The sequence below is a fragment of the Ursus arctos genome, unplaced genomic scaffold (genome assembly GCF_023065955.2).
Source record: "Ursus arctos isolate Adak ecotype North America unplaced genomic scaffold, UrsArc2.0 scaffold_18, whole genome shotgun sequence".
NCBI classification, from domain to species: domain Eukaryota; kingdom Metazoa; phylum Chordata; class Mammalia; order Carnivora; family Ursidae; genus Ursus; species Ursus arctos.
In genome coordinates this window covers 18,709,643-18,726,574 of record NW_026622852.1, presented here as the reverse complement: position 1 = coordinate 18,726,574, position 16,932 = coordinate 18,709,643, and the positions used below count along the sequence as shown (strand labels likewise).

Here is a 16,932-nt window from a genome sequence, read left to right as displayed (position 1 = left end):
TCAAGTTGAGCCAAACTCAAAGCACCAGAGTATGATGTCATGAATTTTAAAAAGGAAACCACTCTGCCAGATACTTGAGGTTCCAGGGCACACACACTCCGTGATTCACAATTAGGCTGATTGACTATATGATTTGTCGACTAGTCTTTCTGCGAGGTAAACACCGCTCAACACCGAAAGCTGGCTGTTTCCCTTTTCTCAAAAATCTATTTGGGACAACATTTAATAAAATTCTTATTCTTTAGAATAGCCAGTCTTTTCAAAAATGCTCCTAAATATTCTTTGCCTCAAAAAGAGTGCTGAGACATGAAAGACATTTGAAAAGGCAAAACGAAAGCTAGATAACACAGAAAAACTTACTTGCTTCCTATGTTTATAAACACTTGCACTAACATGGATCTGATATTTGGTTGTGTCGTTCCCAGTAATGCAGCCAGACTGATGGTTGTTCTGGGTTTTTCTCTTCAGTGTAGGAGCTTCTGTGTGGACAACCATGAAGCTTTACACCATCGCATCATGGCTGAAGCGAAGCGAGAACCAATGCATCTAAGTGAAAAGGATAGAAATCATTAAAAAAAAAAAAAATGAAGGCAAAGGTATTCCCACTTAACCTATTGAGTATTTCCCCACTTTATTTTCCAGACAGACGTTGAAATATGAAGCTATCTGGCTCAAAATTTGGCACCTGAGGACACTAAGTGACATTGTGCCTAGGGAAAACACCCTACTATACAACTCAAGTCATATTAAAAAGGAAGAAGAAAAAATATTTAATTCTAAAACAAGAATGAACAGTGTTAATAAGGAGTTTATGACACATGTTTTCAAGAGTTGTTTTTTGGGTGTGTGTGTGTCACAAGACAAAAGCATAATCCACGTTTGTTCACGAATACTCAGAAATGTAAGATTTCCTGTACTAGAGTGTACGGAAGGGAGACATACATATTACTGCTGGTGCTCAAAACATATTTCATGGAAAAAAATGTAAAGCAACCAACTAACAGAGCTTCCAGACTGAAGGGAGGCTTATATGGCTGTATAGCCTGCCTAAATATTGCTATGCTTGTAGACAGTGTGCATGACTTGTTTTGAAGCTGCCAGTTAAACACTTGGGGTGACAGAAGGCATATCTTCAGTGATCTATTTGAATTTTAAGAGAATGTGCTGAATTTTAAAGAAAGTGTAAGAGAGAAGGGAACTGCTATTAGGAACTGAATGGGTGCAATGATCAGTCTGGGTATATTACATAGCTTATTTAACAGACTAAAAACGCAATGTATGGATATTAATGAGACTTGCATTTAGAGTATAAAAAGTGATCCACACTCTTTCTTGAGGACAGGTTATAACTGGAAGAAGTCATTTTTGAACGAACTGCATATTTTAAAGAATAATTTCATGTAAATATGGTGATAATTAGACATGGAGAGGTTTGCTTTGGAGAACAAGTATAAGGCTACCATCCTAATAACAACTTTACAAGTTTTGCAATTACTTAGACCTTTAGGTCATCAACGTAATGGACAAATGGTAGCCCAGATGCCAAGAACATTGAAAGAATTACAGGAATTTATCAACCAGGACCAAATGCATGAGTGCACAGTTGAACAAGTGAAATAATTGACCAATACCTCCCTGGTTTTCTCTATCTGGGTAGTACAGAAAACTATTTAATAGTGTTAAACAGAGAATATCTTTGGCTGAAATGATTTCCACAAAGGTTGGGAAGAGGCACTTTTTATATCAGACTTACCCAAAAAAATAATCTCTCCCAACAAGAGCTAGAGTGGTATAAAAGATCTCCCATAAGAGTGAAATACCTCATAGAACATTCAGACAGGAGAAGAATGGAAAATTAGGGAAATGCACTAATACTTTGAGAGATACTTTGAACAAGAGAGTCTGGAATTTTACAAAGTTTCTTAGACGCATAGGTGACTTCCTAAATTATTTATGATTAAGAATAGACTTCAGTTACAGAAAGTGCTATGGAGGATTTGCTTCTTTATATTTGAATGTGAATTAATTTCATTGGGGAGAATGAAAACTATCTCAGTATTAATGGACTTTGCATGAAAAAGTGTGCATGTGCACACACACACACACACAGACAATATTAGACAGACTTATCGTGGTCACGTATAACCTCTAAATTTCCATGGCTTCAAGTAGTATTTACTTTTTGCTGACAAGTGTGCAAATTGGCTGCAATTCTATTTGGTCATGATCATTTCTATTCTACATGTCCTCCAGTTCTTGAACCCAGCATGACAGACTGGTTTCTATCTGGACTATATTGATGTTTTCATAGCCTAGGGCAGGAATGCAAGAAGCAAAAACAAAAAATTAAAATATTAAAGAATGCAAGGTCATTTAAAGCCTCTGTTTGAATATGGCATGTATTATGTCTGCCCATTTTCCACCCCAAAGAAAGTTGCATGGTCAGTCCTGAAAATGAAGTAGGGAAGTATCCTCCACCTGCTTTGAAGCATAGCAACTCACATGGTAAAGAACATGGATTTTCCTTTCTTCCTTTCTCCCTTCCCTATCCTTCCCTTCCCTTCCCTTTCCTTCCCTTCCCTTCCCTTCCCTTCCCTTCCCTTCCCTTCCCTTCCCTTCCCTTCCTCTCCGTTTCCTTTCCTTTCCTTTCCTTTCCTTTCCTTTCCTTTCCTTTCCTTTCCTTTCCTTTCCTTCCCTTCCCTTCCCTTCCCTTCCCTTCCCTTCCCTTCCCTTCCCTTCCTTCCCTTTTCTTTTCGCAGAAGACTAAGCAAAGAGTTGGAGAATTTTAACCATCTACCACAGATACATATCCTATATGTATGTTAACTCTCTCGTAAAGTATATACTTCTCGTTACAACTTGTGGTTTTAGTTGTTCAAAATACTTGTTCAAATTCAGTTAAAGAACTTGTCAGGTTTTTAGCTATCTGCACTAGGACTTTGTTGAATATAATAAATTGTCATGCTTGGACTAGGTAGATTGAACCCCTTTTAGAAAATTGCCTTAAGAAATTCTGGGTATAACAGACTACGCATAGAGACTTTTTAAGGAGAGAATTAAAAGCGTGTTTCATAAACTATGATACCAAGTTGAAATTTCAGAATACTGCTCAAAATTTGTTTTAATACAAACAATAGCATACTGTTCTAGAATTCATCCATCTCAATTCTAGAAATTTTGCACAAATGCCTTTCCATAGGCCCGATTTTATTTGACTAACTTTTACTAATCCTTTAAACTCAGAGAATAAGCAGGATGGGAGAGCCAAAACTGGAAAATTTGGATGTCAAAGACATTAATACAGTAATAGACATAGGCTGAAAAGGCAAAACTAAAATAAAAGTAATAAAACACAAATTCATTTTTTTTTTATCTCGTTGAAACCCCCACACAGCAACTTCAAGGGCAAAGCTCTCTCAGTGTTTCTATATTGAGAAAGACAATTTTATTTCTATGACATTTCTATTTTCCCAGGTCAGGGATAGGCTCTTTGGTGGCAGTGTTGGTCCTTTCTTGTGAGCATGAATCTCCTTTGTACTGCTGGCCTTTCCTGACACTTTGAGAGCAATGTGGAAGAGCGTTGGAGGCACAGTCATGGAGCCAGTTAGGAAGCAGTGGGAAGGAGGTGAGGAAGCAGGTGGGGAAGGGGAATTAGCAGCTTTGTAGAGTGTCGTCTTGATATGTGAAATACACGGTGACTTCTGATAGAGACCATAAAATGCTGAGATTCACAAATTATATATTGACTGTAAAGTGTGAAGATAAATATAGAATATTTGCCTAATAAGCTGTTTTTATGTCTTCCATCTGGTTGCATTTGAAAAACATTACATCAAAAATATACTTAAGAATGTAAACCAATCAAAGCAAAGGCATATGAGGTGACGTGTTTTTTCCCTCCCTGCAGATCTGGGCTTTCATCTGGTATCTTTTCCCTTCAGGCCTGAATAAATTCTTTTATCACTTTTTGTGCTACAGGCCTACTAGAGATATATTATCTCAGTTTTTGTCTCTCTGAAAAAAACTTATTCTGCCTTCACTTTGAACGGTTGTTTTTGCCAGGGTGGAATTATATGCAGTCAGGGTTTTTTTTCTTTTTTTCTTCCTGCTGTTTAAAATTGTTGTTTCATTGTCTTTTGGCTTCAATTGCTTGTAATGAGAAAGCCATAATTCTTATTGTTGCCACTTTGTCCATAGTATGTCTCTTCCCACTCTAGCTTTAGAAAGTTTTTCTCTTTATCTTTGATTTTCAGCATTTTGATAAGAAGTGGCTACCTGTGATTTTATTTTTAGCCCTATTTAATTTTGCTTGAGTTTCCTGGCATTTTTGGTCTGTGGTTTTATTTATTCACTTATTTCTTGACAATTTTGGGAAATTCCCACCCACTATCTCTTCAAATATTTCTTTTGCTTTGTTCTCTTTCTCCTCTTCTTTCAGTTAAACCATGAGATACTTGTCTTCCTGCTCTCAGGTATGGTGTTTTTGGCCTCAGTTTTCCTCCTTGAAAATTAGTTGAATTAGATGATTGTTTTCAACATTCTTGACTCTTAGTACACTATGATTTAAACTCAAATTTTAATCCGGGCATTTTGTGTGGGGACACAGCAGGTGCAAGTCTGTCTGGCGAGTGGAAGTTTTTCCTGGTTGTTAATCAAAGGTTTGAAAATACAGGGGATAGACTCAAGGTATATTCTACTTACCTTGGCACTTACTTTTTGAATGCAAATTGTAGGTAAAATTAGTTAGCCAAGGAAATGGGGAAGTAAAGAAAAATTAAAGCATAGCATAAGATTGGCAAGCTTACTCATGGATACTCGGTGAAATGGATAATTGACCCTTAGACTTTGCAAAGTAGCTTATAAATAGACAGATGTCTGCATTCCAAAGAGTGGAGAAAGAAAATTATACATGAACTTTCAAAACTTCCATTGCTTAACGTACATTGAGGATGTATAGACAAAACAGCTAAATGGATTAGTTATGTGTCCCAGATAGAGTAAAAATCATGGAAAGAACCGAAATAGCTGTATTTCTTTTTGCTTTCATCTACCCCTTGATGAATTAATTGCTAGGCTCAGTCAAATCTCTACAGTTGCTGCTAGTTTTTGTGGTAAGCCTCTAAGATGGCGCCAGTGGTCTAGCTCCTGGCCATTTAGAGCCTTATATAATCTATCTTGAGTGAGGGCTGGACTCAATAACTTACTTTAACAATAGAATGCAGCCAAAGTGATGGCATATAATTTCGGATATAGATGACAAAATGATCAGGGTTTTTCTCTTGGCTAGTCTTTCTTGCTTTCTCTTGGGTACCTCCCCTCTGGGAGAAGCCAGTTGCCATGTAGTAAGGTAGCTCTGTAAGGAAGCCCACGTGAATAAACATGGAAACAACTCTTCTGAGGCATAGTCACACCAGTGAGCGTTCAAGTGGGTCTTCTGCCAACTTCCTTATAAGCGAGCTTGGAAGCAGGTCCTGCCCTAGTTGAGCCTAGTTGGATCACTGCAGCCAACACCTCAATGGCAGCTTCCATGAGGGTCCCTGAGCCAGAACTGTATAGCCAGGCCCAGCACCAGATTCTTGACCCCTGGAATGTGTGAGAAAGTAAATGTTTGTTGTTTCCATATGCAAACTTTGAGAATAATTTTTAATGTGGCAGTAGATAGGACAAGTTTTAATAATGATGATTCTTTGTATTATTTGTCTTCTTACAGTTGACACAAGTCTGACATCAAGTGATTTGCAGGGTGGCTCTATGTTATTGTCACACTTTACAGTGAAAGAATTGAGATTTGGAATCTTGTTCAAGGTTTCAAAGGTAGAATAATTTGGATCAACATGTGACTTTATACCTTCTGGCTCTAAATGTAATGCTTTTGCAACTATGACCTTGTTCTTCATTTTTCTCTTCACTGAATATTGACAGAAAAGGGACAGCAATGAATCTAATTAATGACTTCGGTGACTATATTAGTAGGTTGTGATTCTCTATCCTCAGCGTCCAGTGGTTATAAGATTTAATAGTGGCACCTATGTAATACTAACCCAGTAGATTCTGGGTTAAGAAGTTTTATCATATATGATAGTGCAATCTAGAGTTGAATCCCTTAATTTCTTGGGAAATATGTGACCCCCTTGACTTTGTGAAATTAGCTCTTTCTTCTCTATTTCAACAAGTTACGTGGTCCCATTTTAAAGGACTGCAGTTTGCCTTATCAGTATTAAAATAGCTGTCTGCATGAAGGTGACATTTTGTGCTGTCTCTGTGGATTCCTCTGTCCATTGACTTCCATTGTAATGTCCCCAGTGCTTTTCATCTCTTCATCCTAATTGCTATACTTTTGGATGCTGGCCCTGATTGGGACAGGCAGTTGAAATGGCATGTAGCAGGTGATTGACACAGCCTGTATAAATACCTATTCTCTTAAGCCCACACCATGTGACAGGCTGTCAGAGCTAGTCTACTGCCAGGGCCTTTTCAAAATCATAATTAAATCATAATACCCATAGTCAATTGTAAGTTCATAAATTAGGCTCTATGAAAAAAAAATCTATTCTCAGGACTCTACATACAAGTTGAACACTCTTTCTCTCTCCCTCTGTTTTTGTATAGAGTTGGTATTCAAGTCCATGGTTTCTGGATAAAATTGTTACTTGAATTCATCATATTAGAGTAGCTATAAAGCCTACTAGACTGTCAAGTATTCTGCTCTGTCCCCAGTAAAGAGTGTTGATGCATGGACGGCTGTTTTATATAAAGAGGAGGAGGCTTATATACCTGGTAGGAGTTTTACTTGGTATGGAGGATCAACAGGAATCAGGTGTGGCAGATAAATTTGTGAACAAGTCTGAAATTTTTAGGGTGTATCACGATTATTGGATCCTAAGAAGTCAGTAGTGAAAGGGAAGGGCATATTTCTAAATGCAAAGTCATCATACACAAGTTAAATTGATTGCAGGTTGGCTTAATTTTAAGGATATCTAATTAAAGAGAAATTTCTAGAAAATCTTGTGGTTGGATTTTTATTTTCCTCCTCTGTGTTATTTCTCACACTCTTTCTTCTTTTACTCTGTGACCTAGCATTAACTAACTTGAGTCTCAATTTTCTTATTTGTAACACTGGTAATCTCACTACTCCAAGATTGTGAAAACTGAAAAGAGTTATATAATATACTCCAGAAAGAGCTCAGTAAGTAAGTTATTACTGATCACTTTTTAAGGACACCAGTCCTCTCTCAGAACTTCTATTCTAGCTATTGATCTTGACTTACACATCTATCAAAAACTGTGGTAGAATTCAAAAGGGTTATGGAAAAATTTAAATTAAAAATAGAACTACCATATGATCCATATATCCAATATTCTGGGTATTTCTCAAAAAAACTTGAAATCGAAATTTAGAAGAAATATTTGTACTACTATGTTCATTGCAGCATTATTCAGAATAGCCAAGACAGGGAAACAACCAAAATGTCCATTGCCAGTGAATGGATGAAGGAAGTGCAGTGTGTACATACAATGGAATATAATGTAGCCTTAAAAAAAAAAAAGAGGAAATTCAGCCATATGTTACAACATGGATGAACCTGGAGGACATGATACTAAGTAAAATAGGCTAGTCACAGAAGGACAAATATTGCATGATTCCACTTATATGAGGCACTTAAAACAGTCAAACTCATAGAAACGTAGAAAAGCATTTGCCAGGGGAAAGAAGAAATGGGTGATTGCCATTCAACAGGTATAAAGTTTCAGTATGCAAGAATAAGTTCTAGAGATGTGCTGTCCAACTTCGTGCCTATAGTACAGTACTGTACTGTGCACTTAAAAATTTGTTAGAAGAGTACATGCAAAATAACTATACAATAAAATAACTGATAGCAATATGATAATTATTATTTTAATATTTACCTCCAAAATTAAATTTCCCAATACCCCCAAAATATTTGATTATCCTAAAAAAACGTGATGTATATTCAAAATCTAGGAATAACCCCTGAAGGCAAATTTTAGAGTTAAAAGAATTTTGAACAGAATTGTCTGGTAGTTTGGTGAAATTTTTCATTCACCTCCATATCTGAAATCAGATTTATAATAAACGTTTATATTTTCAGTAAGTGCCTTTTAGATTGGTTATAACAGTAGAATGTCTTTGTAGGGTGGGTTGATTTATGCAGTTAGTGTTTAAGAAGTACTCAACTGAGCACCCACTTTAGATAAACGCTGAGGATTTTTAGAAAAGGTACCATTTACTGTACACTGACTATATGCCCAAAATGTTACCCATTATTAAAAAATCACAAAATCTTGCAAGACAGATGTTACTATCACCATTTAACAGATGAGAAAACGGAGGAGGAGGGAGTTGTAGCAACTCACCTAAGGTCACATATCTGGCAAGCAAAGTAAGTGAATTTCAGTGTGGGCGGGTTTTACTTCAAAACACTCACACTTCCTCCCTATGTTTTGCTGTCCTCCTGCAGCTTGTTTACCTACAACTGAAAGGCTTTCTGTCTTTTGAAGGGTAGGTTTCTGAGCCTGAGACAAGGGTTTGGGTACACATGATTTATGGAAGGAGTGCTCCCAAGGAAAAAGAGCATTATAAGAGAAGGAAGAAGGAGCAAGGGAGGGAGCTAAGCAGTTATGCCCTTCAAGCTGGAGTTTGGATCTCAAGAGCGGGACCTACACCACAGCACTGATAGCACCTTGAACTCACCCTTAAGTGTACTCCCTGTATCATTTAGTCGCAAGGGGAGGAAGGTGGGAAAGATAAACCATTTCTGCTTGCTGGAGACTAAGAGGTTTTCTGGGATGCAGAACTTTGAGTGCTGAGCCTGGGACTGTCTCAGACAAACCAGGATGGTTATTCCTGTGTGTGGTGGCCCAGTTAAAGCCAAGAGAAATCCTCCAGAGAAGGGGAAAGCTCTGAACTGCTGGTGGCCAACACTCAACAGGCTGTGGAAGATGAATGTGCGACCTGGTAAAGGGGGTCTGGCTTTTGCTCCACCAACAACCATGGAGTTGCCTTCCTTAACTCATGGTCGTGGAGAAACCAATGAGGCAAAGAGACTGAAGAAGGCCGTATGATGTGAGCACAGGCACTCTTCAAATTCTACCAATGAGCCTTGGAGAAACTGGACCTTTATGGTGAGAGTCTGAGGACTGATCTAGACAGAATTCAGAGGGTGAAGCACCCAACAATTAACAATTTAGTTATGGCATGGATTCTGTTGGGGAGAGATTTCCTGTTCGGAACAAAGCCACAATGCTATAGTATGAAATGGCCACGGCCAGGCTGACAGCATACTTTCTGCCTCCTTAGCAACTTTCCCATTCATTCCTTGATATATGTTGTGTATGGCAAGGAGGATGCTGGCGATGAAATTAGGAGGAACGTCTCTGGCTAACAAATGTTATGTAAACAAAAACAGTGGCAGAGGCACGTGGGTGGCTCCGTCCTTAAGTGTCTGCCTTTGGCTCAGGTCATGATCCCAGGGTCCTGGGATTGAGTCCCGCATCAGGCTCCCTGCTCAGTAGGGAGTCTGCTCTCCCTCTGCCCCTCCCCCTGCTTATTCTCTCTCTCTCTCTCAAATAAATAAATAAAATCTTTAAAAAATTAGTTGTTTTTGCTGATATGAATCACCAAAACCCCTGTTTGGATTTGTGGGAGAGAGAATCTAATGTAGGGTTAGAAGTGATAAGTGTTAAATAATACTCATCATCATCAACTTGCGCTTATTAGAGTGTTTCAGTACAAAATAAGAAGTCCAAAGCAATGTAAATGGAAATGATCCAGGTAATGATTTCTAATTGTTTTTGCATTCAGAATAGAAATATCAAGTCTCTGCAAACCATAGTCCAAAAGGTATAAGCTTCAGTTTGAGAAGCTAAGTGATTTTTTTTCTTGAAATTTCAAAGAAAATTATATTTGAAAATTATTTTCTAGGCTCCTATTACTGTAGTTACTATACTGGGTAGTAAAAGGCTTAAATTCAGATTAAAATATGTGAGGGGGGGAAACAGCAGCATTCACGCAGGAGGCCATCAAAGTTCAGTCTCATGCATATCTTGCCCTATGAGTTTCCTTCCATAGAATCATACTCAGGGCAGAATTTCAGGGTGAGTTCTGCCACCCATGTCCTGTCCTTCCCAGAGTTCCCTCTTGGAGGCTTGCTGCTATCAGTTTCTCGAGGGCACGTGTGTAGAGATTGTTATCTAGTAGGGGTCTATAATTTTCTTCACAGGAGCTCCGATCTTGTTTTGAGAGACCTATCTCTTCAAGTGTATTCCCCAGGTGTGGAGTAGGGCAAGATGTAACTTAAGTGTCCCTTTGCTGACTCACCTAGGAATCTTTTCTATTCTGTTCACATTTGCAACAGTAGAAACCTATTAGGAAGCAGCATTTCCCAAAGTGTGTTCTGTAGGTGACCCACCCCCCAAGGTCCTTGGTCACAATATTTGGGTACCAACAAATTTGATCCTCTAAAATGTCACAATGCACAGAAGCATATTAAGTTCTTTGCCTAATCCAGTGTCATCCTAATGTATTGACAGCCAAGTCCTTTTTACCTTGAAACACTCATTCACCCTTGATGGCCCACATGTGTTCTCTAGAAAAATGTCTTCAGAAATGTTGGGCAATAACAAGGACTCTTTGTAAAAAGGACAAATAGCTGGATCACTTTTTTAATACCCTGTGATTTTTCGTATCACCACACTGTCCCCTCTGATCTCCATTGTCCCTCACCCTTGTATCATCTCCATCCTTCTGAATAAAGAAAATAATGTGGGAGAATGATGGCCTTTTACAGAAATACATTGAGATACTGCTTTGAGATACAAACAAGAGAACATCTATTTTCCCTGTATCTGAGACTCTATCTGGCTATCTTCCTTTGCTTTTCACAAGTGAACATCTTAGGTACCAACAGGGATAGAGGACAAGGAAGAAATATAATATTTAGCATATTTTCTTTTCTATGGTACCTAAGCATTTAAACAGTATATATGCATATATATATATTAAAAGCCAAACAATCCTAGGAGAGATGAAGTAGTATATTTAAACATTTGAACATCAAAATCTATTAAACGAAGGCTGAGATGGAGAAATACCCAAAACATTCAATAAAGCTTTTCAACCTGAATCTAGGGTTACCATGACAACGAAACTCAAAAATCCCTCTTCTTCATATAAAGTTACTGAAAAAAAATGCCCATGGTAGAAGCAGCATGGAGTCCTCAAATTTATAACTACTGAGCAGAGGTACAAAGAATCTCCAAAACATTTGATAAAGCTTCAGGGCGAACATTTTAATATCCTCCTTTAAAAAAAAAATAATAAAAAGACCCAAGCTGTTTCCACACTACTTCCTTTTTCTTTCATCTAAACCATTTTGAGGATTTCATGCTCTTTCAAAATCATTCTCTATGAAAGAAAACAGTTTCGATGACAGTGCCTAATGAGGAATATTAATAACATTGATCTTAAAATAGGTTTGGGAAACACCACCCGTGGCAAGGTGGGGGGTGGGGTTTGGATTGCTGCTGACTCAGCACTGCCCCTGTGACCTCATACTCCCACCTGTTCTTGGGGAAGCCTTGAAATCTTCAAGGACATTCTCTTCTAGAGCAAATAGAAGCAAAACACTTGATTATCTTCTTTTCAACTCTTGACCAGTTTCTTAGAAGGACAATATGTATGCAAATGTATAGGTATATTGGTGTATTTTCATCTCCCGCACGTATCTACATGTATGTATAAATTATATACGTGTGTGTGTGTGTGTGTGTGTGTGTGTGTGTGTGGTTTTCAAATATATATTCTATAGGCTGACACAAAGGAATGATTTCACACAGGAATGATGGGCTTCTTGGTACTTAAAATTTCCTCCCAGTGACATAGGGTAATGGATTTGCCAATATGTAGTAAAACATAGTTTACCCTATCTTTTCTATCTACGTGGAAAAAGGTAAAATTTTAAAAGAAAACATTTCACCATGATGTTCTCGCTAGGGGAGCTTCAGAATCAGGTGCCTGGTATCTAAACAGTCTGAATTACATATATCCACTGTGTCAGATCTTGGATATCATTCCTCACTTTCTGGAAGTATATGACTAAGGAATTTGACAAGGTGTTTTTAAAGTTCCCTTACAGTGCTGCTGGATTGATTTCATTTGTATGTTAGATTTTGTTTGTATGTCACTTATGCTTTCTCCAGGCCAAGCTTATTTTGCAGTGAGTTCATCAAATTGAAGAACATTTTGCTTTATTTCAGCCTATTTTTATTTGGAGTGGGGGAAAAAATCCTAGAGTCTTTTCTTAGAGTTGATATCAAAGTGCATGCATGCAGTGGCAAGCGAAGATATTTTCCTCCGAGCAGATTGATCTGAAAGGTAGGTCAGGCAGAGTTTTCTAAAAACACACATGTAAAACTCCTTATTATCCTTTAGGCAATGTGGGTTTTGGAGTGAAGTGCCCATTTCTTTCCCACAGCATGCTTGCTAATTACTTCCCACTGCACTGTTCTAATTTTGTTTATGCGAATGCTCCATGTACTAGTATTCCAAGTGTGAACTACACCACCACCATCATCATCACTTGGGATTATGTGAGAAATATAAATTTTCAGGCCCTACACCAGACCCACAGTGCCAGACATGGAGGGCATGGGGCTCAGAATCTATGTTTCATTAAGCCCTCCTGATCGTTTGTACATGCGCTGAATTTGAGAACCGCTGCTCTCAAGGAGAGGATTTGAGAGGATGACAGGGTTGATGATGCGGACAAGAACAGGGGGGATTAGGAAGAAGGGGAAGAGGAAAAGGAAAAGAAATTTAGAACTTGAGAATTGAGAATTGAAAGGGAATAGGGACTCTTTGATGCTGTCCCTTCATTTCCTTTGTAAGCCACCGAGGAGTTCAGTGGTTTCCCCAAGGTCTGAAGCCCAGCCAGAGAAAGAAATAATATTTTCCAATGAGTAAAAGTTGAATATCAAACTAGAAACACAGAATGAACTTTTCATATTTGTGACGTGTAATATGTCTTTGACAATGTGGCTCTTTCACGGGTAGTGTGCGTTCAGCTTCCGGTGAACACTCTGTTGACTCACTGAGATTCTAGTCCAAAGAATCCATTTTGGAGCTACAGCTATGAATGATGATGGTGCTTTTCTACTTCTGGAGAGCTCAAAAGCCATCACTTGTGAGAAAAACATCTTAAGGTCCCCACTACAAAGGCTAATATCCTTCCATCACAGAGAACGTAAAAATTATGCTAAGAACCACCTGCACTACAGATGCTGTATGTACTAAAATAGGATCAGACTTTTTAGAATACAAACTCTATAGTAGTGGGTCTCAAAGCTGAATGCACTTTATTTTTTTTAAAGATTTTATTTATTTATTCGATAGAGATAGAGACAGCCAGCGAGAGAGGGAACACAAGCAGGGGGAGTGGGAGAGGAAGAAGCAGGCTCATAGCAGAGGAGCCTGATGTGGGGCTCGATCCCAGAATGCCGGGATCACGCCCTGAGCCGAAGGCAGACGCTTAACCGCTGTGCCACCCAGGCGCCCCTGAATGCACTTTAGGACCACCAGAGAAGTTTTACAAATCCTGACACCCAGACCAATTAAATTAGAACCTCTGGCTGTGGGACCGTTATGTTGGTGTTTTTAAGAACTCTCCAAATAACTTTAAGGTGCGGCTACATTGGAGAGCTAGAGTTCGTGGCCTTGACCCTATAGCGTGGTCCTTGGACTGGCAACATTAGTATCACCTGGCAGTTTTTTAGAAATGGAAAATCTCAGTTTCTACCCTGACTAGTAAATCAGATTCTGCATTTTAACAAGATCACAAACTGATTTATATGCACAGTAAACTTTGAGGACCAGCTTTCCTATTTAAAACGTAAAAGAAAGAACTCTCTGCTGATACAGATAATTTTTTAATATACTGAAAATAAAAGCGGGAGATCAGAATTATCCAGAATCTCACCATTGTTATTTTCTGCATATCTCTATAAATACACTATTATACATGTGCTTTGTATTTTATGTACATTATTCAGGTCATACTTTTTATATAGTTTCATGCCCTGTCTTTTAGTTATTTATTTTAGTTTTTGTTGCATCACAGAACATGATTTTGTGAGAAGTTTTTCATGATGGATTGAAAAAGTCTTGGTAGAAAGTCCTACAATGTGTTTATTATTCACATATAATAAAAATCAATCAGAATTTGAAATTTATTTTTAATACTTTATTTGAAGTCACCAATATTTATATATGTATGTATATATCTATACCTACATATAGGTATAGATATATACATACATATATATTTAAAGATTTTTATTTATTTGACAGAGAGAGAGACAGCCAGCGAGAGAGGAAACACAAGCAGGGGGAGTGGGAGAGGAAGAAGCAGGCTCCCAGAGGAGCAGGGAGCCAGATGCAGGGCTCGATGCCAGGACTCCAGGATCATGCCCTGAGCCAAAGGCAGATGCTTAACGACTGAGCCACCCAGGTGCCCCTAAAATATATTAAAAATCCCACTCATGTCTGATTCTAGTGGGACATACTACTGGCCTAAGCCTCTTGCTTAAGAGAACAAAAATACAGTAAGGACAAGTCTTTTATGATCAGTCTAAGACAAAGTAACCTCAACCTGCAAATAACAATCATGGAGAAATAATTTCCATTTGTTATGTTCTGTTATTCCCAGGTGTCTTCATGTTTCCAAAAATTCTTAAATGCATGCATTAAGTTTGTTCTAAAAATCGCTGTTACATTTCTGGAATGAAGGTGAAGGGGGTTAATATGGAGCAGTTGCGGTAAAAAGAGAGTTTTATAAAATCAGCTTTCTATTTTTATGGGCTGTTGAATTTTATGGGCTTATAATATGCATCTGAGGAATTATGAAATGAAAGAAAATTGTTTGAATAACACTTAGGCCTGGCTGTCACTGCTCTTCTGTGCTGAGGAGAATGTAGACTTGGGGCGGTGTGGGACAGTGACTTGGTCAACAGATTAAAGGGCCAGAGGATCACAGGATTGGGGGAAAGACAGTCCCGGTTGTTGCCTTTTGTCGTGGGGTGATTTTTTTTTTTTTAAAGATTTTATTTATTTATTTGACAGAGATAGAGACAGCCAGCGAGAGAGGGAACACAAGCAGGGGGAGTGGGAGAGGAAGAAGCAGGCTCATAGCGGAGGAGCCTGATGTGGGGCTCGATCCCATAACGCCGGGATCACGCCCTGAGCCGAAGGCAGACGCTCAACCGCTGTGCCACCCAGGCGCCCCATGTCGTGGGGTAATTTTAAGTGTTCTCTTTCACCCTTAAAAATGTGCTGATTTGGAAATAAATTATTTGGTTCTACACGCAACACACCAAAACCCAACTCTATCATTTTATAGAGGAGGGAATCCTGAAGGGGTCCACTGTATTATTCCTTGCTTAAAAAAAAAAATAATAAAAAAATAAAAAAACCAAAAAACCCCCTACAAACTTAAAAAAACCAAACCAACCAAAAAACCAAACAAAGAAAACAAACCACAGCAACAACAAACAAAACTTTTAATGGCTCTTAATTGCCTTCCCATCCAGCTTAAGCAGTTTAGGGAGGAACGCAGAGCCCTGGGTGAACTGGGCTCTGTTTACCTCTCTGTCTTCCCCATCTTTCTCTCTCAGTTTTGCTCCTTTCACTCCTTGTTCTCACTTTATGTCATTTATTTACACGTACAAACTGAGGTAGTTAATAGTGCTGTTTTCTACATATTTCCAACTATCCTGCTTCGTAGGTACTTGACAGGATTGGACCTACAAGTTTTCACCTGTTGCCTGTTACCACACTGACGAGCAACGGTTTGTGTGTGTGTGTGGGGGGGGGCGTCAAAAACTCAAAATAATTTCATTTTGAAGGTCATATTTCTACATACTCTATTTTCTGTAGGTTTATCTTATTTCCTTATTCTCATTTTTCTTTTAATTCCAGTAGTCCTTAGGGGTCATTTTTCACACTTTAAAGTTTTCTTAAATCTTTTTAAAGGTGAGGCACAAATGAATACGTGAATGCCAAGCACAGTGCTGAGCTCTGAAGATCCAGGAATTCATAGGCCAGGCACCCTGCCTGAAAACATCCGCGATTAGGAGGGACAGTCCTAGCAGTAAACCAGCAGGTTTCCCACACTGCAGTGAGTGTGACGGCAGTACTTCCTTTTCCCATTCTCTAATTTTCGTGAAAATGGATTTTCTCCAAGCAGATTCTATCCTTTCTCTTCTCCTTCACTCACTCTGCCTGTGGAGAGATGGAATCACTTGTAGGGTTCGTAAATTTGGGAAGAAGAAGTAGGTTACGCTTGGAGGCAGGGGAAGCCAAGCACCACTCTACCTAGAGGGAGAAAGCTAATTCTAATTCAGGGATTCAATAGTAGGAAAACTGTGAGACACTCATGCTAAGCTACATTTTCCAGCTACATTTCCGGCTTTTATCAGTAATAAAAGTCAGCCGTTCGGATCCCCCTTTTGTCATTTCTTAGTTTGTTCAGAACCCGAGCAAGGAAGAGGTGGGCTATTTATTGGGGACCTCTTAGAGACTCCAACATTTGGCTACTGGCTGGAACAGTGACTACTAAAAATAAAAGACTTGAAATTAGGGGAGCAAAATATATTCTAGCAAAGCTTTCGGTGAGGGAAGCCACGGTGACCTTGACAGTTTGCACAGGCTTATACTAGGCCAGGGGGAGATTTATAGTTGTGCTGCTTGCTTTTAACTGCCAGTGGCCTGGGCAAGAGGTTTTAAAGCAGTCACATGGTCTTCTGACCTTGGTGCCTGACCTTAAGTGAGCAGCTTTCACAAAACGACTTGACTGGGGTAAGGGTGTGTAGAGGGCCCACCTGAGTGTTGTGCGAATGGAAGGAGTCCGGGCCGCGCAG

At 38.8% G+C, this 16,932-nt stretch overlaps 1 long non-coding RNA gene across 1 annotated transcript in view; it reads left to right on the top strand.

Annotated features, from left to right (window-relative positions):
- LOC113260564 (uncharacterized) overlaps positions 1-16,932 on the top strand; it is a 332,644-nt gene that overhangs the window by 295,317 nt on the left and 20,395 nt on the right. The window contains exon 4 of the long non-coding RNA XR_008959891.1: positions 469-16,932. This exon is cut by the window's right edge and continues 20,395 nt beyond it. This is a non-coding gene — a long non-coding RNA (uncharacterized LOC113260564). The remainder of the gene's footprint in view (positions 1-468) is intronic.